Source organism: Macaca fascicularis, chromosome 18, assembly GCF_037993035.2.
Source record: "Macaca fascicularis isolate 582-1 chromosome 18, T2T-MFA8v1.1".
NCBI lineage: Eukaryota > Metazoa > Chordata > Mammalia > Primates > Cercopithecidae > Macaca > Macaca fascicularis.
Window position 1 is genome coordinate 3615797 of NC_088392.1, and position 20098 is coordinate 3635894.

The 20098-nt window shown below is 40.9% G+C and overlaps 1 long non-coding RNA gene across 1 annotated transcript; it reads right to left on the bottom strand.

Moving 5' to 3' along the window:
- Positions 1-523: 523 nt before the first annotated feature.
- LOC102145602 (uncharacterized) lies at positions 524-19880 on the bottom strand. Its single transcript, XR_012427041.1, has 6 exons — positions 19839-19880; positions 19357-19480; positions 18689-18937; positions 14760-14855; positions 7733-7845; positions 524-666 (listed from the first exon to the last, which is right to left on the bottom strand). It is a non-coding gene; the product is annotated as an uncharacterized lncRNA (long non-coding RNA).
- Positions 19881-20098: the final 218 nt, after the last annotated feature.

Sequence of the window (20098 nt, forward strand, 5' to 3'; positions counted from 1 at the left end):
CCAGCCAGAACGCCTACTAAAAAGTCAATAAAGAACAGGTGCAAGGTTGCAGAGAAAAGGGAATGCTTACACACGGTTGGTGGGACTGTAGATTGGTACAGTCATTGTGGAAAGTAGTTAGGTGGTTTCTCAAAGAACTCAAAGCAGAATTACCATTCAATTCAGCAATCCCATTACCGGTTATATACCCAAAGAAATATAAATAGTTCTACTGTGTGGGCATATGCCTGCGTATATTCATCACAGCACTATTTACAATAGCAAAGACATGGAATCAACCTAAATGCCTATTAACAGTAGATTAGATAAAGAAAATATGTAATATAGACACCATGGAATACTATGGTCTCATAAAAAGGAGTGAGATAATGTTTTTTACAAAATGTGGTTGGAGCTGGAAGCCATTATCCTAAACAAACCAACACAGGAACCGCAAACCAAATACTCGCTTATAAGTGAGAACTAAACATTGAATACACATAGACAAAAAGAAGGGAACAACAGACACCAAGGCCTACTGAAGGGGGTTGGGGGGAGGAGGGAGGGGATTGAAAAATTACATATCAGGTACTATGCTTATTACCTGAGAAGTGAAATAATCTGTACACCAAATCCCTGTGACATGCAACTTACCTATATAACAAGCCTGCACATGTACCCCTGATCCTAAAAGAGAAAAAAAAAAAAAGAAATAGCAGACTGGTCATGATTTTTTTTCAAACAGCAATTTAAAAAGATTGCTTGCAAGCTCCTGTTGAATTATCATGGTTTATCATTAGCAACATTCAAAAATGATTTGTGAAAGATACAGTTGATGAATAGTTTAAAAAGATGATGATGAGGGTGATGACTTCTCAAGAGCAATATTTGCTGAACTAACAGCATGTTCCCTTTGGACATTATATCCAAGCTGGTAGCTCCAGGAATTTCATGAGCATGCTGTAACTGGATTGCCACAAGGCATAGGATAAGTCTCTTGTAGCATCTTCAATAAATCAACAATAAATAATGGCAGCAGGTTTCCACAGTGACGTGGCTCTGTGAATGATATAATCATATTCCCTGGGCCTGTGCATGAATCTGATGTCCTTCTGGAGGGGACTCTAGTGTAGACCACAGGGTTCTGCCAGTTGAGCACTGCTAGTCCTATAGTAGGTCAATGCACAGAAATCATACCTAGCAGATGTATCTATGGATGACAGGGCTGGAAAAGACAGCTGGTCTGCTGGATGGGCAAATCAAGATGTAAAATGATCCAACAAGTTAGGATGACAGGCAGAAACCAACAAGACACATGTCCCTAGAAGAATTGAAAATTCCTGAATTTTAGATTGCTAATATAGAGATAGATGGAGAAAATTCCTGGCTTAAGAGAACTCATGGGAAAAATTCCTACAGGTAAATTATCTATAAAACTCACCCAGCACAGGGAGGGCCACCTTCAGAGAAAGGTTGTCTTTAAAACAAGATAGTTAATCATTATCTTAAACTCTGACATTGGTTAGACACTTCCAGGCCAGAGTTCAAATGTGGGAGCCCCATTTTAGGACGTCCAAAAAAGAAGACGAACAAATAAACCGAACTGTTTTGTGTCCAGAAGGTCATGTCTAGACAAGGCTTATATCTTTCTTTCCCACACACTCTTCTTTGAATCCTTTTTGTCTGCCCAAAATCTCATTCACCGGCCAATGGACTATAAGACAAGTTACCAAAAATTATTCAAAATAGCTAAAGATGAATATGCTGTAGGTAACAAACATCACTCTAACTATTCGGTAAATACTCTAAAAATACTTATGTCAATCTTTATCTTTTTTAATTTTTGCATTTTGAGGATTTGAAGATTTTTTTCTAGGAAAAAACAGTTAAGATGCTTAAATTCATGCACTAAAGCATAACTATATACTACACTTTTGTTCTCACCACTCTATTCCCAGCATTGGGAAGAGCTTTTTGCACAGAGTAGGCTATCACCAAGTAACTGCTGAATGAATTAAGGAATGGACAGATGAGTGAATGAACTACTGCTCCATGGTTTATCTCTTGCCAGTCTTTGCATCTCTTCTCTTCCCTGGGCCCCAAGGGGCCCAATCACTTACAGTCCCTTGGAGCTGCTCTTCCACCTGTTAAAGCCTTTGTCCAAGCTGTCTTCTGTCTAAGTGCTCCATGCTGGTCCCATCTGTCCCCTAAACAGGCCCACACTGTGCTTCCTGGCTGTACTTCAAACACAACATTTTCTAGTAAGCCTTTCTTCATCCATTCTAGAATATAAACTAGCTGTGATTTGGGTGATTTTTTCTCAATTGTTGACTCAATTCTTTACAGCCACTGCTCCTTTTGAAGGCATCTTGTTTGTTTTGTTTTTAATATCATGCTTTGTTTTTCCAAGACAGAATAAATTGAACTTACAGGCTTCATCTGTTATTTCAAAGAGAGATTCATACAGCTAACCACCCAGAGAATTTTAAAACCTGTTATTCCTAATATTGTGCCATTTTAGTAGGGAACTCAAGTAGATTTTTTGTTCTTTTCTTTTTCTTTCTTCTTTACTTTCAAAGCTTGAACATCATTTTAGAAATGAAAACCTAAAATAATTGCAAGAATTCTAACCCAAGATGACAATAAATGGCAGCAGAAGGGACACAATGGACTTTTTACATCCAAAAATCTGAGGTAGCAAAATCAGACCAAGCTGCCTGAATTCTGTGGTCTACGGGACACACGTTTTACAAACTAGCACTGAACTTTTATAAATGAGTTGGAATTAGTGCTTTGTGACGGAGGATGAAAGATTAGATCATAAGTTCACTTCTGTGGTTCTGCCAATAAGAAGCAAAGCTGATTAGTAACCCACAGCTGGTCTATTCCCAGGGCTCAAAGGGAAAGGAAAGGAGGATTAAGAGATTGAGCAAAAGCAAGAGGAAATAAACATGTCTCCAGCATTGGAGGAACTTTGTGTTGCTATTGTGCCATCCTGTACCTGGATAGTCATGGGGATTTACCAATGCAGCAAACAAAAGCATTTTGCTGCAGCCAGAAAAGGAAGGCTGGGTAACAGGGAGGTTCTGACTTCAGGAAATCCCTTTCTTGGAAAAGATTTACTCTCATACATTGCAAAGGAATGTGAAGTTTTGTGGCTTCTTTCAAAAGCAAGTTGGGTACAGATGTTTAATTCAAAATACATAAATTCTTCAACCCCAAAATCCCACTCTTGGAATCTATCCCATGGAAATTACACTACTAAGAATGTCAAATGTATAAGGTGTATAACATTATTTATATGGACAAGAGCTGCAGATAAAGAGACCATCCATCAATAGGAGGCTGGCTGAATAAACTAGGCTACACCTCTCCATAAAAAACTATGCAATCCTCAAAAACAAATTACAGCTACACCATATTTCCCAGAGAGATTTTCATAAAACATTGTTAAGTGGAAAGCTGTTGAAATGTGTGGTTAATCAATCTATTCCTGTAAAACAAAAACAGAGGAATTCCCTTTGTATATGTACAAATGCACTTGCTTATGTATGTACATGTGTCTGCTTGTGTGTTTGTATGTATGTGCATGTTTACCCAGTATTCTATACGTGTATACCAAAACACAGAATGAACACTCAGTCATAATGTGGGCAATCAAGTAGGTTCTGATGGGGTGAAGGAGTTTGGGAAGAGAGAAAAATGAAAAAGGAAAAGAAAAAAATTGTATTAAAAATGCCTCCTTCAACTTCTAGCCTAAAAAAAAGGTGGTATAGACCTGTTTCCCTGCTCTTTCCCACTAAGCACAACTATAAACCCTGGAAACAAAGCAATAGACACCCAAAGGACAGCTGTGATGTATGGTAAGAGGAAAGCAATGTGCTTTGCACTTCTGGGACTGGAAGAACAGCACAGTGGCAAGGTGTCTTGTGACCCCACTCAACAAAGAAATAGAAGCCAGATTCTGTCACCCATCCACCAACCACGAGCCCTCAAAAGAAGGTAGCCCCAGTAGGCACATTCCTCCCCTGATCAATCAGGGGTTCCTCTTGACAACACCAAGGGAGCCCAGTGGTACCTGCAAATGGGATTGATTGCCACTGAAAACAGTGACCATGGAAAGCACTCTCCTTCTCCCTGGGCCTGAGACCCCCATCCCCATCCAGAGACACCCAGGATAACTACACTAATGTTGAAAAAGAAGAACACAGTGGGAGGAACCACTTTACCGATATTAAGGCTGACTACATAGCTACAGTAATCCAGACACTGTGATGTTGACAGATGGCTAAACAATAGATCCATGGAACAGGATTCAAAACTTAGAGAAAGACCCACAAAAATATGCTTAATTGATTTTTGATGAAGGTACAGAAGCAATTAAACAGAGGGAGAATATTCTTTTTGTATCAGGCAGGGTTCAACCAAAGAGGCAGAAAGAGTAGGAGATATTTAGTAAGCATTTGTTGCAAGGAGTTAGGATTAGGCAGCTAGCTGGTCATGTCCAAAATCCATGGTTAGGCATGAGCTGGTGCTGGCCCATAAGTAGGGTTTCTTCTTCTCCAGGGAGCCCTCATCTCTGCTTTCAAAGCCTTTCAGCTGATTGAACCAGATCCACTTGGATTACCTAGGATAATATCCCTTAGTTAAAGTCAAGTGATTATGGACTTTAATCACAAATAAAAAACCAATACCTCCATAGCACTAAATTAAGGTTTGAGTAAATAACTGAGGACTGTAGAGTATCCAAGTTGAAACATCCAAAAGAACATCGCACTTTTCAACATGTAATATAACATATGGACATCCATAGGCAGCAAACATGAGCCTCAACCTAAACCTCGTAACACACAAAATTAACTCAAAACGGATGATGAATTTAATGTAAAATGCAAGTTTAGAACCACTAAACTTGTAGAAAACAAAAAGAAAAACCTTCAGGATATAAGACTAGGCAAAAAGTTATTGGATCTGACATTAAAAGCAGAATCAGTAAATGGAAATATTGATAAATGACTCTTGGTAAGTATTAAAACCATTTGCTCTGTGAAAGCCCATGTGGAGATGATGAAAAGAAACACTACAGGCTGCAAGAAAATCTCTGCAAACCACCTATCCAACAAAGGACTAGTCTCTAGAAAATATTAAGATCTTTCAATCTTTAACAGGAAAAACAAACAATTCAACTGGAAAACAGGCATAAGACATGAACAGATCTTTCACCAGAGGATACACAGGTGGCAAACATCATTAGCCATCATGAAAATGCAAATAAAACTGCAGTAAGATATGACTCTACACCAATAGAAAGCTAAAATTTAAAAAGTCACCAAATGCTGTTGAAGAGGTGGAGGAACTGGGTCACTGGCATACTGCTAGTAAGAATGCAACAGGGCTCGGCCACTCTATACACAGTTTGGTGATTTCTTATAAAACTCAGTGTTCCAGAAAAATGAAAACTTACATTCACACAAATGCCTGTATGTATTAGTCTGTTTTGATGCTGCTATAAAGAACTGCCTGAGACTGGGTAATTCACAAAGGAAAGAGGTTTAATTGACTCTCAGTTTAGCATGACTGGAGAGGCCTCAGGAAACTTGCAATCATGGAGGAAAGTGAAGGGGAAGCAAGGCAACTTCTTCACAAGGCGACAGGAAGGAGAAGTGCCAAGAAAAGGGGGAAGAGCCCTTATAAAACCATCAGATCTCATGAGAACTCACTCACTATCATGAGAATAGCATGGGGGAAACTGCTGTCATGATTCAGTTACCTGCACCTGGTCTATCCCTTGACATGTGGGGATTATGGGGATTACAATTCAAGATGAAATTTGGGTGGGGACAGAAAGCCTAACCATGTCACTGTAAATGAATGTTCACAGTAGTTTTGATCATAATAGCACCAAACTGAGAACCCAGATGTATCTTAACAGGTAAGTAGTGAACAAGCTGCAATGCACCCCTATCACGGAATACTACTCAGCAATAAAAAGGACCTGCAGACCTCAATGAGTCTCTAAAGACTTATACTCAAAGAAAAAGCTAATCTTAAAAGATTACATGCTGTGTGATTCCATTCAAATATGATTTTTGAAATGACACAATTTTAGAAATGGAGAACAGAATAGTGGCTGCCCGGGATAGGGATTTGTTGTGGGGGGAGGAGCATGGCTGTGACTGTAAAAGGGCTATCAGCAGGATCCTTTGGAGCATTTTGACTATGGTGGGGTGGATGTGATAGAATTAGATAAACTAAGTACACACACACACACGTAAGTATAAGCAACACTGGGGAGGTCTGATGGTTTGAGCCTATCAATCAGTGTCAATATCCTAGTTCTGATACTATACAATAGTTTTGAAAAATGTTACCATTGGGGAAAAGTAGGTGAAGTATAACTTCTTAAAACTACATGCTTGTCTATAATTATTTCAGTAACAATTTCTAGTAAAAAAAAAAAGAACCTATACCAAACATTAAAAAATTATCTTTACATCCTTATGCAAAACTATGTTTATCTGTAATTAGATGAATAAAAATTTTAAGTAAATGATTTAGAATGTAAAAAGAGAAAGAAAGCCTTTCATCCTTTTCTGTAAAGGACACACCTTCCTTTTTCACCAGCCACTAAATTTTACTAAGGGCAGAGGATTCTCCCTGCTTACCAAGGGACTATGACAGCTCTCTTGTCAATTAACCTGAACATCAATCCTGCTATTTTGTCTGGTTTTCCTTGACTTGGGAGGCTGAAGAAACAATGTCCAATAGCTACAAGGAGCTGACATCTGCAGAGCACTGTCTATCTCACAGCCACAGTGCTAAGAGCTTTGTGTGCCACATTGCACTTAACAATCATAATGGCTAACAATCAGCAGGCACTTCTTTGTGCCAGGCATGCTTCACACATGTTACCTTATGCTTCACACACGTTATCTCATGCAATCCCCATTCAAGCCCTAAAAGGTGAGTACTCCACCCAAGACAGCGTGGAGAAGTTGGTTGGGCACAGTGCAGGGCAGGGGCCCCCCGCACAGACCTTTCTGACCTCGCCGGGACCTACGTGCATGGGAAGTGAGAGGGCTGGCCTCCCTGTCACCATCGCTGTGGTGTGTGGTCAAGGACCTCAGGCCTGTTCCAGGGTGGTTCACAGGGGGGTTAGGGACCTTCAGTCAGGAGGCCATGTGCTCCCACAGGCTCCACAGGCAGGTGGCCTCTGGCAGAGCGGGTCACACCTAGGTTTCCCAACATCCTCACAGTCCATAGGCCCAGCCCTGAGCTGATCTGATTAAGGAAGGAAGCACAATGGATTGCCCATGCCAACACCCCACTGCCGGAAACCAGGGCATGGCCAGCCCTGACATTCTTCCCCCCAAGTTTTCAAATCCAACTTCCCCATTTAACAGGCTTTCCGACAAGGAGGAAGTTGCCACCACTCTCTTCCTGGCTGAGATGGCACAGTCACAAGGATTACAGGAGACCACGCTCGTAAATCTCTAAGCACACAGGCAAGACCTTGGAGAGCACTCAAGGTCAGCTTTTCAAAAAATCACTTCAAAACAATTGAATGGCATTAAATGTTCTTTCTTATCATAGAAAATTAAAAATTGAGCTGGGCCTGGTAGTTCACACCTTCCATCTCAACACTTTGGAAGGAGGATCTCTTAAGCCCAGGAGTTGGAGACTAACCTGGGAAACATAGTGAGACCCCATCTCTACAAAAAATAAAAAGTTAGCTTGGTGTGGTAGTACATACCTGTAGTCTCAGCTACTCCGGAGGCTGACGTGGGAGGATTGCTTGAGTTCAGGGGGTCGAGGCTGCAGAGAGCCATGACTGCACAGTGCAGTCCAGCCTGGGCGACCGAGACACTGTCTCAAAAGAGAGAGAGAGAGAGAAAGAAAGAAAAGAAAATTTAAAATGGACAGGACTTGGCATCAAGATGAGACAAGGCCACAACTGTGATGGGATTTGAACCACATTTTGAAGGCCTGCAGGTGGTTAGTGTGGTGGTCTGTGTTATTGTATGGTTATTGGAATACACAGCAGACCCTAAATGAGACTGACATTCTTCCGCAAGTTTCACATAATATACCTGTTAAGTGTATTCAGCATGAAGATTAATTTTTAAATCAAGCACCATGCGTTAAAATTCTATTTTGTGACTTCTATGAGGGTGAAATGTAAGCCTTCACCATTTTCAGATTTGCTCATACCTTACCTTCCTTTTCACCCATCATATGGAATAATGAAATGACAACTAACAGCCACCAAGAGCCCTGAAGGTCTTCCCCCTCGAGTTGTCTCTATCCCCAAGCATCACTTCTGCGAGGTCTTGGTAGAAAAATAATTGAATGCATTAAGCACAAATGTGGACATATTTGACAACAATTACTTACATGTTTGTTGTCAATTTTAATCTCCATTAACAGTAAAGAGGCTACCCAGGTGCCAGCACTGCTCCGGGCAACTCATATATCCATCAGCCACCACACCAGGCCACTTCAGAGCGAGTCCCACAGTGCCTTCCCATGCAAGACTCGGTTGATGAAAGGGCATTTAAAAATGGAAGAATTTGGGAATGTAAATTAGTTCAACCATTGTGGAAGAAAGTGTGATGATTCCTCAAAGATTTAGAACTGGCAAAATCATTTGACCCAGTAATCCCATCACTGGGTATAGACCCAAAGGAATAGAAATGATTCTATCATAAACATACATGCATGCATATGTTCACTGCAGCACTATTCACAATACCAAAGACATGAATCAACCCAAATGCCCATCAATGATAGGCTGGATAAAGAAAATATGGTACATATATACCATGGAATACTGCGCAGCCATGAAAAGGAATGAGATCATGTCCTTTGCAGGGACATGGATGAAGCTGGAAGCCATTATCCTCAGCAAACTAATGAAGGAACAGAAAACCAGATACTACATGTTCTCACTTATAAGTGGGAGCTGAACAATGAGAACACATGGACACAGGCAGAGAAACAACACACACTGGGGCCTGTCTGGGGAGGGTGAGGGGGAGAGCATTAGAATAAAGAGCTAATGCATGCTGGGCTTATTATTATTGAAAATCAAATAATTACTTTCTACCTAAAGCATGGGTGCATTTTTCAGTACGTAATCCATTGTCTCTTCTCTCTTTAAACGGCTGGTGAGAAGTTGCCCTCAGATAATAGTGAGTAATATATTACAAGCACCAATGCAGAAGTTTCTTTTACGATGTTAGGTCTTTTGGGAAGTTGAGTCTTTCTGGAAAGGATTTATATCATGTGATATAAATCACATACCTAGGTGATGGGTTGATAGGTGCAGCAAACCACCATGGCACACGTTTACCTGTGTAACAAACCTGCACATCCTGCACATGTAACCTGGAACTTAAACAATAAAAAAATAAAAAACATGCTTACTGTCTTTCTTTGGTGATTGAAAAAGGACGCATTTGTGTGCCAATGCTTGTAGAACATTTACATCTATATTCAACTCTCTTTCATTGACCTTGGGGTTTGCAGGAAGGTGGAGCAAAGATAGAGAGGACTCCTAGGAAGACACGGACTCACTGCTGCTCACTGGTTGCTCCAGGAGATGCTCTGTCAATCAAGGTAGCTCTCAAGTCACATAGAACCAGGAAATAAGGGTTCTCTGGGTATTTTTCCTTAGCTGAATGCTAAGCAAAGGCTGAAGTGTAGAATTCTATCGCTTCCATTTATCTTTTAACATCCAAGTTGCTTGTCTTGGTAACAGAATTAACAAGAGTGGTCAACTCCAGTCAATAATAATTTAATTGTACATTTAAACATAACTAAAAGAGTATAATTGAATTGTTTGTAACACAAAGGATAACTGCTTAGAGAATGGATACCCCATTCTCTGGGAGGTGATTATTACATGTTGCATGCCTGTATCAAAAAATCTCAAGTACCCCATAAGTGCATACACCTACTGTGTACCCACAAGAATTAAAGAATTAAAATGTAAAAAAAAAAGTGGTTGAGAAAGCAGAGAAGTAATAATCGCAGGCTGGACACATGTACCCTGCACAGGGGCAGCTGCACAGAGCTGGTGCATGCCCAGGGGTTTTGAGGTCACGTTAACTTTCTCCTGCTACAAAGTCACATGATATAAATCCTTTCCAGAAAGACTCAACTTCCCAAAAGACCTAACATCGTAAAAGAAACTTCTGCATTGGTGCTTGTAATATATTACTCACTATTATCTGAGGGCAACTTCTCACCAGCCGTTTAAAGAGAGAAGAGACAATGGATTACGTACTGAAAAATGCACCCATGCTTTAGGTAGAAAGTAATTATTTGATTTTCAATAATAACAATTATTCCTAGAACATGTTTTTAACTTTTTCAAACAAGAACTTATGATTTCTTACTATTGCCTCAAACTATGATCCAGTCAATCATAAAACTGGCCAAACTATTGAGCAGCAAGTGACTGTTTCAACAAACATATTACAAACTTGACATAATCGCAGGCCAACAGCTAATTATTCTAAGGGATATCAAGTAAGCAATACCAAAGAATGACACTAGAAGCTGCAAATGCAATCGACTTCAACAATGAACTTACAGAAATTACTAAAATTCAGGTTGGAAAAGTGGGATAGCCTCTGTTTCAGATGTTCCTGGCGTGAAGGTGTACTGGCCTGAGCCTCTCCCATGGAGGGGTAGGGAGTCCTGGTGCCGGGGTCCCGGGCAGCACTGAGCGGGGAGACAAACTCTGTTCTTGCCAGACGACAGTCTGGGTGTTGACCAGTGTCCCTGGTTCTCATCATGTGGGAGACGTGAAGCTGCCCAGATTGCCTCTGGGAAGAGGCAAGACAGTCATTGCCATGGTTAAGGTTTAAGCCTCAAGTAGTTAAAATGAAAAAGTGACTAAGTCATAACCCTGCACCATTCTCAGCATAGAGCAGCTCAATTAACATAACAATTTCTTATCTGAATGGGAAATAAGCCATGAGTCTGGGGAGCATGCAGATTAAGAAATATGTCGAGGTATCATCTTTTTTTTTTTTTTTAATTATACTTTAAGTTCTAGGGTACATGTGCACAACTTGCAGCTTTGTTACATATGTATACATGTGCTGTGTCGGTTTCCTGCACCCATTAACTCGTCATTTACATTAGGTATTTCTCCTAATGCCATCCCTACCCCATCCCCCCAACCCCATGACAAGCCCCGGTATCATCTTTTTAATGCCACAGAGCTTTCAAAAATTATGATTGACTGCAGATGTAACGCTGGCAAAACTCAGAAATGTCAGGATTCTTGGCTTCAATGTGTTAAATGATGAAGCTAAAACCCTCAAATTCTTTCTAATTAAGAAGTATCTGTATTCGATTCTTGCCTTCCAGTGTCCAGGGGTTCCCTTTAAGACTTGAATTCCCCGATTCATAAACATGAACAGTTGATCTGAGAGCAGACAGGCACTGGGGTACAGGTGTCGAGGGATCGGCAAGGCTCCGTCATTAGCTCAGGGACCTGCTCTGTGCACACTCCCAGCAGAGAGCATCTCAACACTTAGGAAAATTCAAGTTGCTATGTGTCTCCAACCTTTTGAGTGTTCTTAAGTGACTAAAACAAGAAATAATAAACACGTGAATCCTGAGGGCCTTATTGAAACCTGACACTGAGTAGAAGAATTCTCTGGTAACACTAAATCATCAAAATATTTGTTTCTTTTTTGATAAGAAACAAACAAACAGTCTTGTAGCTCAGGAGCATTAGGACTGTGCAGTCCAATAGATGCGGGGTAGGACTGTGCAGTCCAATAGATGCGGGGTAGGACTGTGCAGTCCAATAGATGCGGGGTAGGACTGTGCAGTCCAATAGATGCGGGGTAGGACTGTGTAGTCCACTCAACACGGGTGAAGACCTGTGTCTACAGCCATCAGTGGGGTTCATGCAGAAGCCTTTGAGGCAATGCATACACCTAAAAGTTTAACTTTTTTCTCATTTCCTTCCTATGAGTATCTTGACAGTAAAAAGGAATGGAAGCATCTAAGAGTTTCTGTAAATTCACAACTAGATACATAGGCAGCCTCCAAAAATGGAAAGAGCTTTTGTTGTTGTGTTTAAGCTGAAAAGGTGACTGTTTGGATTTTGCAATGTCTTTTTTCTGGAAACAGAGTCATCAATATTCCCTTCTCGCTACACCTGCCAGGACCCAGTCACCCTCTCAGTGTGGGTTCTGCATTTCTAGGGTGGCCTAGGAGAACCCAGGGGTGAGCAGAGACCATTTCAATGGCAAAATTTTCAGAAATTATTAAATAAGATATTCTGACAATGAATTCTCAACGCCATGGGGACTGGGAACTCTGCACCATGTCCCTCACAGGCACCAAACAAGAGACAGTCCTGGTCACTTAGGCTCTGGAGACACAGTAGCTTTCGTAAGCCTTTTCCATGTTTGTGGGAGCCCATGCCGTGGAAATCCACTTAGCACCGGGGAGGAGGAGGGGCCCTGCTTAGGCCAGGAGTCTTGTGTCTTCCTCTCATAACCCAAAAAGAATAAACTCAGAGTCTGTGGCAGATCTGGGAATCCTACCTTTTATAAACCTTGTTAGACTTATACATTTGTTCACAGATGACTGGAATTGGCTCAAAGCAGAGATGCCGCCACAAACCCACACTAGCTGCAATGAACACAGTGGAGGAAACATTTTTCAGATGTAGCCTCTAGTGCTCTTCTGACTTAAGATAATATCAAATAATGGAGGAAGGGGTACTGGGGAGTTTTCCACCTGTTCTCTATTAAGGCCAGACTACTGCTGATAATACTATTTCTTTAAAAACCCACCTGACTAAGCCCTACCTAACTAATATAGGAGTGGGCCTCTCATTCTAATTGTACTGCAGAATTAACCACCGTTGATGTTACAGTGTCAATGGGAAAGCGCGCGCCACGTTCCAGCCAGGTGTCAGGTGCAGACGCTCCTGCAGCCACCCTCAGCAGGCCTCCCCTTCTGCCTCCTTCCCTCTTTACCGCATTGCACAGGCCTCGGTGAGTGTGGGATCTGGGGTGCGAGGAAAAGCAGGCCCTTGATTGCCATTCCCAGGTTCTTGCTCCCAGCTGTCAACTACCCAAGAGCCTAACCCCTGACAATTTAGGATTAGTCAGTAGACACAGAAAGTAAGACTTCTCTCCAGGGAATTTGAGTTTTATTTAAAACTCCTAGGGAGTCCACAAAGTAGACTCATGATGCAATGATAAACAACAGGATTCCTATTTTGTATGGGAGTTTCAACCACCACCTCCCCAAATCAGGCATTTGAGGGGCCCCTTACTGACGACTCCAATTGTTATGCTACTAGATTTTTAACTTGCCAGAGCCACTTTTAATCTTAGCATCTGAGATAATTCAGAATGCACTGTATGATTGCAGGTGCTATTGAATGCTGCTATTCTATTGCATATTATTTACATACCGAATTATCTATTGTGGTAATTTATTAAAGTATTACCTATTTTATGGTATGTTATTCTGTAATCCATTGTATGTGATTGATTATACCGACTACTCTACATCATTGTTTGGAAAAAGCAAGCCTGTGATAAAAGTGGGCAGATTGAGTAGGGTCCAGAGGAGCATGGCAGCGGAAGTCGGAACAGAAGTGCATCAGTATCACCCAGCCACTGTGCTTTACTGAACTATAATTACATTAATGAATTAAAGTCAGCAGAGAAGCTGCACTTTTGCAGAGGGATTTTAAAAACTAGCACAGTTTCTAAGACCTCTTTCAGTCAATGTTTGTGAGAAGTCATCAAGTAGAGAATTGTAATTCTAAAAGAACAATGACATCTTCCAAATTTTAAAAATAGCGAAGAATTTCAAGGAGATTGGAGACAGAGAACATTAATGTTGCTAATTGAACGTGTAATTACCACATGTTTTCCCTCAACCTGATTAATCAGATAAGCAACTAACAAGTACATGGCAGAATCACACTCTCTCCAGCTTTAGACATGGGCTGGGGGTGCTGAGTGAGCACCGATTTGACTTCTTCCTCTTTCAAATAAGGAAATGGAGTGGCAAAAAGTTGTCATTTTCCCATGATCATGAGCATTTTGCTGAGTGCTGAAGGACAACAATGCAATCATACATATTTAGGAGTCTTTCCTCCTAAGAATTTATACAGGAGTCAAAAAGACCCACTATCTAATGCATAGTAACTTAAAAACAAAATTGTCATGCTCCCCATAAAGACTCTTTGGTCAATGATGGACCACAAATACAACAGTGGTCCCATAAGATTACAATAGAGCTGAAAACCTATGGCCTGGTGACATCGTAGCTATTATACCATCATAGTGCAATGTATCGCACATGCAAATCTATGATAAAGACACAGGCTGGGCACTGCAGCTCATGCCTGTAATCCCAGCACTTCAGGAGGCCGAGGCAGGTGGATCACCTGAGGTCAAGAGTTCAAGACCAGCTTGGCCAACATGGCGAAACCCCTTCTCTATTAAAAATACAAAATTAGCCAGCATGGTGGCACATGCCTGTAATCCCAGCTACTCAGGAGGCTGAGGCAGGAGAATTGGTTGAACCCGGGAGGCGGAGGTTGCAGTGAACCAAGCCCATGCCATTGCACTCTAGTCTGGGTGACAGAGAGAGACTCCATCTCAAAGGCAAGGCAAAGCAAGGCAAGGCAGAGCAGGGCAGGGCAGGGCAGGGCAAGGCAAGGCAAGGCAAGGGAAGGCAAACATACATTGGTTTGCCATGGACATATTTCTGAAGAGTGATACCTCCTTAAGAAGCTCCTCCTGCAGGTCCGTCAGGAGGTGTCTGGAGAAGACGTTGTCACGATAGCTCCACGTGTGTTATGGCCCCTGAAGAGCTTCCTGTGGGACAAGATGTGGAGGTAGAAGACGGTGACACTGATGATCCTGACCTATGTAGGTCTAGGCTGATGTGTGTATTCGTCTTAGCTTTCAACAAAACAGATTAAAAGTAAAAAAATATATATATTAAAAATAGTAAAAAGCTTATAGGATAAAAATATAAAGAAAATATATTTTCACAGCCGTATGTTTGTGTTTTAAGTGACGTTATTATAAAAGAGCCAAATGTTTTTTAAATTAAAAAATCTATAAAGTATAGAAAAATGAGGTGCATTTATTATTGAAGAAAAAAGCTGTTTTAAATACATTTAGTGCAGCCTGAGTGTACAGTGTTTTTAAAGGCAACCGTAATGTATGATAAAGTCCTAGGCCTTCACATTCACTCACTCCTTACCTACTGACCCACCCAGAGCAACTTCCAGTCCTGCAAGCTTCATTCATGGTAAATGCCCGAGACAGCTTTATCATTTTTTATCTCTTACACCATATTTTTACTGTACCTTTTCTATGTTTAGATACACCAATATTTACCATTGTGTTACAAGTGCCTACAGTGTTCAGTGTAGTGACATGCTGTTTGTGGCCTAGGAGTGATTGACTAGACCATATAGCCTGGATGTGCAGTAGGCTGTATCATGTAGGCTTGTGTGAGTATACTCTATGGTGTTTGCAGAAAGATGAGATCACACAACAATGCATTTCTCAGGACTATGCCTGTTGTTAAATGACTCCTGACTATATGCCAAGTTGTCTCTACAAGACAATTTTCTTAGTCCATTTTGTGCTGCTATAAAGCAATACCTGAGGCTAGGTAATTTACAAAGAAAAGAGGGGTTTTGGCACTTCTACACTGCTGGTGGGAATGTAAACTAGTACAGTCACTATGGAAAACAGTGTAGAGATTCCTCAAAGAACTTAAAGTAGAACTACTATTTGTGTTTTGTTTTGTTTGAGACAGAGTCTCGCTCTGTTGCCCAGGCTGGAGTGCAATGGCACCATCTCAGCTCACTGCAGCCTCCACCTCCCAGGTTCAAGTGATTCTCCTATCTCAGCCCCCCAAGTAGCTGGGACTACAGGCATACACCACCATGCCTGGCTAATTTTTGTATTTTTGGTAGAGACAGGTTTCACCATGTTGGCCAGGCTGGTCTTGAACTCCTGACTTCAAGTGATCTGCCTGCCTCAGCCTCCCAAAGTGCTGGGACTACAGGTGTGAGCCATGGCACCCAGCCAAAAAGAAGAACTACTATTTGATCCAGCAATCCCACCACTGGGTATCTACCCGGAGGAAAATGAGTCATTATGTGAAAAAGATACTTGCAAACACATGTTTATAGCAGCACCATTTGCAATTGCAAAAATGTGGATCCAGCCCAGATGCCCATCAGTCAATGAATGGATAAAGAAACTGGGGTATATATACATATGATAGAATACTACTCAGCCATAAAAATGAATAAATTAATGACATGGCATTTGCAGCAACCTGGATGGGACTGGAAACCATTATTCTACGTGAAGTAACTCAGGAATGGAAAACCAAATATATATGTTATCATAAGTAGGAGCTAAGAGGATACAAAAGTATCAGAACGACACGATGGACTTTGGAGACTCAAAGGGGAAAAGGTAGAAAGGGGGCAGAGGATAAAAGACTACAAATTAGGTTCAGTGTGTACTGCTTGGGTGATAGGTACACCAAAATCTCACAAATCACTACTCAAAGAACTTACTCATGTAACCAAATACCACCTGTCCCCCAAAAACCTCTGGAATTAAAAAAAAAATGAAATGACAAAACCAACATAAAAATAAAAAATCTCACCTTGAATTGTAATAATCCCAACGTGTCAAGGGCAGGTCCAGGTGGAGATAATTGAGTCGTGGGGGTGGTTTCTCCCTCACTGTTCTCATGATAGTGAATAAGTCTCATGAGATCTGATGATTTTATATAAAGGAGTTCCCCTGCACATGCACTGTTGCTGCCACCATGTAAAACGTGCCTTTGCCTTTCCTTTGCCTTCCACCATGATAGTGAGGCCTCCCCAACCACGTGGAACTGTGAGTTCATTAAACCTCTTTCCTTTATAAATTACCCAGTCTCAGGTATGTCTTTATTAGCAGTGTGAGAACAGACTAACACAATCCTACAAGGCAGAGAAGGTCAGAGAGGAGCCAGATACATGTAGAGACAGATCCCAAGGGTATACTGGCCTTATAACAACCTGCTTTCATGGGAACTAATCCATTCCTACTACAACTAATCAACCTCATCAGAAATTGCTACCAAGAGAATAGCACCAAGCCATTCATGAGGGATCCACCCCCGTGACCCAAACACCTTCCACTGGGCCCCACCTCCAACGCTATCCCACACTGGGGATGCATATCAACATGAGTTTCGGTAGGACAAACTCAAACCCTAGCAGAATATTACCTCATTAATGGAACATTATCTCATTAATAGACCAACAAAACTGGATTTTAATATTGACCATGAAATGACATATTAAGCAATGAAAAATCTGTTTGTAATTTTTATAACAACAATGTTAATTATTAATATTGTTATTATTGTATTAATATTAGTATTATTGTTTTCTAGAACTATCTATTCCAGGTTATTCTTCAAGTTCTCATTCAGCTTGATTGTTTGTGGCTAAGGAAGTTTGATCATGATTGCATAATGGTTTTGCTTAAAAATTTCTCCAATTCAACTGAAAATAATTTAATTCCATGTCAGACAAAATGCTACATAAAAATTCATGTTTTGTAGATAGTTGAGAAAGAATCTGTGATGGCCAAGTTTGTAATGGCATTAGATGAACTAAGAACAATTTTGACTTATACTCCATTATCAAGAAGTTTGAAATACATTTGTCTCTTACCATAAGAAGAGGGCCATCATGTTTATATCAATCAGGTTAGTGCATGAGACCAAGTCTTGTAGTCTTTTTAACACTGCAATGGTTTCCATACTACTAGAGGTAATTTATTACCATCTCGTGCCTTCAAGATAATGATTTCCAGAAATGCTCTCTGTACCTAGGCAGGATAAATGGTGATCATCTCCTGGACTTTTATAGGTACACAGTTACCGTTCTCCAGTTATAGGTATAATTGATGGTTAACTTCTATATAATACTTGAATTCCTCTCTAATTTTTGTATACTGGCTACCTTTACCCACACCAATTATGATAGGCCAACTAGAAACATTCCGCAGAGGCGGTTCATCAGAACTGGGTATCTGCAGTGATAGTTCAGAGTACTCAGAGTTTCTGCTAATGCTGGTGGATTAACAGACATGAATATTAAGCTAAAGAATCTAACCTTACACACAATGGCACCAACAAGGTGAAGGATTTTTCTAGGATAAAAAGTCCCACAAAAACATATTATCCATATTTCACATGTTGTAAAGTTAAGGTGATAGATTTTTGAAGAACATCGAGATTCCTGGGAAACTAGAAAAGACTGCTTTTTGCACACACTTTGTTTTTTCATATATGGCACTGTTTTTGTAATTAGTACCTGAGTATCAGCTGGCATTTTATGATGTGTAGAGCTTGGAAGGGTCAGAAAAATGTGGTGTTTGTTCCAACCTAATGCATCTGTACAGATTTAAAACCAGGAATTTCTTAACATCGCCATCTGTTAAGCATCTCTTTTTTGGCACATTTAGCTCATAGACAATGAAGTACCTCAGCAATTGTTGCCTTTTGTGTAAGTAATTAAAGTTAGTCAATAACTAGACTCAGAAGGCTTACTTTTATTTTATATATTCTTTACTTCAGGTGCGTTTAACTTGGATTTACAATCTTAACAACTCACCTTGGGATGATTGCAGTGTCTCTAGGTCCCTCATGGACCAGATTTCACCGTGGCCTACCCTGGGCCAAGCTACCAACGTCTATGGTCTGTTTTATTGTAAAAACTTCCCAGATGGTTCATTGGCTTCCACATGTAGCCCTCTGTGGATGACTTTTGCACAGCTGGAGTTTCACTGGACAGGGCTCTCCTCTGCAATGTTGAGCCAAGGCTGGGACTGATGTAGACACTCCAGTGATCACTGAGCAATGCCTGCGAGAGCAGGAGGGGAAGCAGAGAACCTTGTCAGAAGCTGGAAGGCTCCTTGTTTCTGCCAAATCCTACTGCTTTCCAGCTAAAAACAAGGATTTTTTAAAAGAGAACATTATAAACAAAATAAGCAGAACAATAAATGAGACGCTGCATAGGTTTAGTGTAATTTGTTTTCCTTGTTGATTTTTACTATAAATGCAACCAGCAGAGTTTAACTGCACTCAAGTTCTCCAGCAATCGAGAGCATCAGCACTCGGCTACAGAACCTTGAAAGGACCCCAGGCCTATGCAGCTGCATGGTTTTATAGCAACCAGCTATTATAAGACCAGGTGGTGGTGCAGGAATCTAATGTGTTGCCCAGAGACGAGGATGGTCTAATCAAACACAGCTTAAATGAAAGACAATGAGAAGATTTCACCTAAAATCCTTAACAATGGGTTTCTTCACAGAGAGTTTGAAGTTAGCTTCCACGCACTTGGCGTCTGGTAGGGCTCTACTGAAAGCTCACAGCTCAGAGGTTTCTACTCTGAAGATGTACAGACCTGGAAGAGAATTAGAGTCATATGTTATTTTAATTAGATGAAAATGGCCCATAAATATATCATCTCTTGCTCTCACTTTCCCGTTCATCAGCAAGTCCTACGGGCTCCCAAACACACCCAGAATTCTTTCTTTGCCTCCTTCTTTGTTCCCCTAATCCGTCGGTTCTCATAGTGTGGGCTGCAGACACCTGAGAGTCCCTGGAGGAGACCTGTGAGTCCACAAGACCAAAACTATTCTCATCAGAATATTAAGATGTTATTCATCCTTCTTATTGTGTTGATATTTGTACTAATGGTTCCAAAGAAATGACAGGAAGAACTGCTCATTCTTTAGCATGATACGAAGCATGGCACTGACCTGCAGCAGTGATCATTGTCCTTTTGGCCCCCACAGACTTACCTGCAAAAGAAATGCCACTTCCGTTAAAGACTGTCCCCGAAGAAGCCGCATAAATTGTGAATTGTATAAAGCCTCAACTCTTCAATGCATGTTTTTCAATGCATGTTCAATGCACAAACTGGAAGGACACAGAGAGCCTGTCTGCTACAGATGGAAGTTTGCGGTCATCTCAGAGAAAACTTTACTCACGGGACGGTTTGGGTTTTTTGGTGTTTTTT